Raw genomic sequence first — 6,000 nt, 5'->3', positions numbered from 1 at the left:
TGCCGAGGGCGAGGGGGAAAAGATCGGAGCTCCCTTCGATTTCTTGAGGGGCACCTGGACTGTAAAGGGCCCGGCTGACCCCACCTATAACATTTCCTTTCTGAGAACCTTCCATATCGTGGTCAGAATTGTGGGGTCCCCGGATTGTTTGGCCTGGTTGTCATCGGCCTGCGGATGGGTTGAGGGGCATATATGACAGGAGGTGCCCGGGGGGCTGGGTTCGGCTGAGGTTTATTGTCCAGCAGACTCCTCCACTGAGGTTTGATGGTTAGTGCCTCATCAGCCAGGGCTGCAGCTCTATTCAATGTTGATGGCTCACATTCCCGGAACCATTTCCGTATTTCCTGGGGGCACTTGGCTTAAAACTGGAACCCATGCAGAATATCTTCCACAGTGAATCCACTTCCAGCCATCTCCGACACGCCTGGGACATTTTATGGGCATACATCCTAAAAGATCCTCCAGTAGTACAGGGAAGGTCTCAGAATTGGGCCCGATGTGAGTCTGGCATGACTACATAGTAATACAAAATAGTTTGTTTCACAATGTTTTAGTCCCGGTTCCACTGTGCGTCTAGGGTCCGGTATGCTTCTGCGGCTCCACCTTCAAGGAGCCCCACTATAAAACGCATCCAATCAGAGGTGGGTACATCCAGCAGGGCGCTCTGATGTTCAAAGTCCTAGAAAAACCCTTCCACATCCCCAGTTACCTCATAAAATGTCTTGAAGTACTTCTGGATGACCCGTAAAGGTTCCTGGATTCTCTGGTTCTCACCCCAGGTAATATTCTAGCCTCTTTCAGCCTCCATTGCAGCTTGTCTCTGTTTTTTGCCATGCGAGCAGCTTCCAACTGATACTCCGGAGTAACGACTGGTCCCAGATCTGCCATTTCCTCCTCTTACCACACCAACCATTGGCTCTTAGTGGTAAGAGCCCCTGTCTCTGGAGCATGTCCATTAGCCACCTGGGAGGAGGTGATCTGGCTAGCACTCACCAGTAGATCAATTAATGGCTTTTTAGATAGTCACTGGTAGTTCAGTCCAAGTTCTCGGGCTCGTTCTTGGAGACTAAGGACGGTCCAGTTACGGAACTCATTCGCTGGGTGGTTCTCCATGGGGCTGCGCTCTGTTGATCCCGCTTCTGACACCAGTTGTCATGGGGTTCGTTAGGTTAATATACGATCAACAGAGCCAGTGAAGACAGGGCAACTCCAACAGGATTTATTGTATCCAATGCTGACAGACCAGGTCGCCCTCCACGCAGGGACAGCACACAGTCCACAATATCAGGTAAATACAGGAAACTCCTCAGAGCGCTGGCCTCAGCTTCAGCTCTCATTAAAGTCTACATCCAGGAGATCCCTCTCTTCCCCACGTCAAGCCCTTATATACCCCTCAGGGGGAGGAACATCTTGGCAGTTTCTAGTCACCATCATTTGTTATAATGACTTTAGTTTGTATTTCTACTGTCTGTATGTGAGTTGTGGTCTTTTGTACTATTATGTGTATTGTCCAACTATTGTCTGCCACAGCAAGGATGAGAACACAGGTCGGGGAGGTAATTGGATCTGCTGGGTTTGCTGCTCTGCACACTAGCTGAGTGATGGTGGTGCCTCCTGATGATCCCCTGTGGGGACTGGACAATGAGGACACTTTATGTCTTATGGCTGCGCGACCTGTGGTACCTGATTACAAAATGCATCCCTGAGGGCTCACAATAAACCACACAAAATGCATCATCACAACACATATAGCTTTTGAGGCAGATTTTTTAACTGAAGCCAGGTATTGATTCAAAGGTCTTTGCTTAAACTTCTCCCTCCTGCTTGATCCACTTCTGGCTTTGGCTCAAAAGAATGCATGTGTGTTTCCAGCCTAATATGAACGTCATACATGTGTCAACTTTGTGTCAACTTTTGTGTTTTGTAACAAAATCACACAATACATTTTTAATCCTTACAGAAATTCCCAGTACGAATTCTGAGGGAAACTTCATGTTATCGATTAATTATAAAGTAGAAGATGAAGAGATCATGCAGCAGTCTTCAGGAGAAAACCTCATTACCCTTAATGTACAGCCAGGACTTCAAAGTACAGATCTGTTACATAATTCCACTAATCATGAGGAATCTTCTCCTGACCAACCACAGATAGTTGCAACAAGTACAGGTCAAAGAGTGGGTAAAAGGTTTCAATGTTGTAAACCGTTCACAAAATGTTCTCGTCATTTTACAAACAGAAGAATTAACGCGGGAGGTAAGCTGTATTCATGTTCAGAATGTGGGAAAATTTTTACAGATAAATCACATCTTGTTTTACATGGGAGAAGTCACACAGGAGAGGAGCCGTATTCATGTCCACTATGTGAGAAATGTTTTTCACAAATATCAGATCTTGTTAGACATGAGAGAATTCACACAGGGGAGAAGCCATACTCATGTTCAGAATGTGGGAAATGTTTTACACAAAAATCAAGTCTTGCTAAACATGTGAGAATTCACACAGGAGAGAAGCCATATTCATGTTCAGAATGTGGGAAATGTTTTAAAGATAGTTCAAGTCTTGTTAGACATGGAAGAATTCACACAGGAGAGAAGCCACATTCATGTTCAGAATGTGGAAAATGTTTTGCTACTAAAGACAAACTTAGGGATCATCAGAGAACTCACACAGGAGAGAAGCCTTATTCATGTTCAGAATGTGGGAAATGTTATACAGATAAATCAAGTCTTGTTATTCATGAGAGAATTCACACAGGAGAGAAATCGTATTCATGTTCAGAATGCAGGAAATGTTTTATAGATAAATCACGTCTTGTTAAACATGAGAGAAGTCACATGGGGAAAAGCCATGTTCATGTTCAGAATGTGGGAAATGTTTTAATAGTATAGGCAAACTTGGGGCTCATCAGAGAAGTCACACAGTGGAAAAGTCGTTTTGATGTTCAGGAGAATCCAGAGTGACAGTAAGGACAATGTGAGTTTTTGTTTTTAAAATAAATGGACATTTTTATATTTGACTTTCATTAAAACAGTATAACAAGATATAGGTGATGGAATTTAACAAAAAAACACTAACAAATTAACTTTGCAGTTAGAAAAAAAAAATGCAAAAGATTTTTTATTTTTTTTGTAAATATCAGAAGTGTATTATCACTACCTTAAACACCTACAATTAGAATCAGGTGTGGAGCACGAAATCACGCACATATGCGGTGGCGAATGGATACATGATTTTTCTGGTAATACCACAGTATTTACCTGCTACATCGTGTACACATTCGTCACTTATGTAAGTAATGTTGCGGCTGGCGATTTCATTTGTTCTTACCCTCAGGTAAGATTCACTTCTGGGAAAGATTTGTAGCAGAAATTTGTGAAACTGAAAACCATTCCATACAGGGTTGTTTCTGCAGCATGCACATGGATACTAGAAAGCCCCATTCAAATAAATGGGACAGCAGCAGACATTTCTGAAACACTGCTATTTGTGACCTGGAGTTTGACTCATTCCTTCATTTATATTTTACATGTCTTTTTAATACACTCTTGGATTTGGCTAAAAAAGCTGCAAGTGTGATTCCAGCCTTAGAGAGGATCTAGGAGGAATGTGTCTCATTTAAACCTTTGACATTTGGTTTGCCCTTTGTTATTGAAATGTGTGGTATCACCATGCCAGAATGCTCTGAGGCCTTCAGAAAGGTTATGGATGTCTATAATTCAGGAACGGGAAGATGGCCAAAATATTAGATGTCAATCATTCCACTGTCCAGAAAACCATCTACATGTGGAGATTTCAGACAACTGCCAATTGGTCCAGGCCAGTCTGTCTCCGTAAGATCAGCCTGAGAGCAGAACACAAGATGCTGAAATAAGTTTCTGAGAACCCCATAATTTCTTTAAAGATCTACATGAAGATTTTGCCACTCTTGATGTCTACAATTGCAAAAATCAAAACTACATGTGGGTGTGCCAAAAGAAAACCTTAGCTATCCAGAAAAAAACATCAGGGAAAGAGTGAAGTTTGCTCATGAACCCCTTGGAAAAAAGCATGCAACTGTCTGCTATGGAAAGAAGAATCAAAAATGTATTTGTCCCCTGTATCAGAAGACATGTTTGGCATAAATTATAGACCGCATTTCACCAGAAAAATAACAAAATAACATACAACTTTTTATGGTTTGGGACTGCTAAACCGTATCAGGACCTGGGCAGCTCCTCATCCTAGAATCCACTATGAATTCTACATTGGCAGAGTGCCACGAACCTGGCTGGGAGGATGGGATTCCATTTTGTCAGCTTCTAGTAGCGCTTAAAAGCACCGAGGCGTCGATACTAACAGACCCCCCGGTTTTCATCAGGGACCGACGCAAGGCTGTTTGGACTTCTCTGCGGGGAATCTGCAAATTGGGTGCCTTAAAAGAAGTAGCCTTGAATCGTGCAGATGTTACCACAGATGCAGCTCATGATCAGGATATAATAGCGTGGTCAGGATCACAGGTACAGATGCAGAGGTCAGAGATACAAGCAGAGTCGTAACACAGGAAGTTAGATCAGGTATAGTACAATGCTGGAGCTAGGTAGAAATGACCTGATACTCTGGCACCTGTTGGTGCTCAGAGAGAGGCATATATGGGCTGTCCTATAGTTAGGCGTCATGAATTGGGAACTGCGGGCCCAAGAGAAAAGTCTGGGCTTAGAAGGCACCATGGCATTACCAGGAGGAGGATTTGGCAGCATCCCTGATGTAGCTGCCAGGACAATCCTTTTGGGGTCAACTATAAACTCCGGCTCATAATGTACATCCATTGACGTTCTTGGAACCTGCGCAATAAGTGATGGGTAGATTGAACTGTGAGAATAACCACGACCATCTGGCTTGACGAGGGTTCAGATGTCGATTAGAGTGTAGGTACAGGAGATGCTTATGATCGGTATAATTCGTAACAGGATGTGAGGCTCCTTCCAGTAGGTGCCTCCATTCCTCTAAAACAAGCTTGATGGCTAGGAGTTCTTTGTTCCCGATCCCATAATTCTTCTCCGTGGGAGAGAAACTTCTGGAAAAGAACCCACAGGAGTGCATTCTTTCCGAGACCTGCCGTTGGGACAGAACACCTCCCACAGCGAAGGAGGAGGCATCCACTTCCAGGAAGAAGGGAAGAGACAAATCAGGCTGGTTGAGGATTGGAGCAGAGAGGAACTCTGCTGTCAACTGATTTAATCCTTGATTGGCCTCTGGAGTCCACAGTTTGGGATCGGCCGACTTACGGGTGAGGGCTGCAATCGGGGCTATCAAGGAGGAGAATCCCTGAATAAATCGCCGGTAATAGTTGGCCAACCTCTGAACGGCCTTTAGCCTACTGGGTTGCGGCCAGTCTTGAATAGCCTCTACCTTGACTGGATCCATCTTGAGTCTGGTGCCCGACTAAATGTATCCCAGAAATGGAACAGAGGATTGCTCGAAGAGACACTTCTCCAGTTTACAATAAAGCGGATTGTCTCTCAGTTGGGTTAGGACATGGCAAACGTGGTTGCGGTGATCCGAAAGTGAACGGGAAAAGATCAAGATGTCGTCCAGATAAAGGACAATGAAGTGGTACAGCATGTCACAGAAAATCTTATTTATTAAACTCTGGAACACTGCGGGTGCATTACTCAGGCCGAAGGGCATGACTAAGTACTCGTAATGGCCATTCCTGGTGTTAAAGGCCATCTTCCATTCATCGCCAGGCTTGATGCGGATGAGATTGTAAGCGCCTCGCAGATCGAGCTTAGTGAACACTGTTGAACCACGTATCCGGTCAAATGCAGATACTTATCCTATAACATGTCATAATGACATGTCATAAGTTTTTATTGGTAGGGGTCCGAGCATGGAGACCCCTACCAATCTTTAAAACGAAGCGGCAGAAGTGCTCGTGTGAGCGCTCAGCTGCTTCGTTTCTGTTTGGCTTTTTCCGGAAAGCTGATGTATCGGAGTACGAGCTCATAGACTTTCTATTG

Source organism: Rhinoderma darwinii, unplaced genomic scaffold, assembly GCF_050947455.1.
Source record: "Rhinoderma darwinii isolate aRhiDar2 unplaced genomic scaffold, aRhiDar2.hap1 Scaffold_914, whole genome shotgun sequence".
Taxonomy (NCBI): Eukaryota; Metazoa; Chordata; class Amphibia; order Anura; family Rhinodermatidae; genus Rhinoderma; species Rhinoderma darwinii.
Note: the sequence above shows the minus strand (reverse complement) of the source record.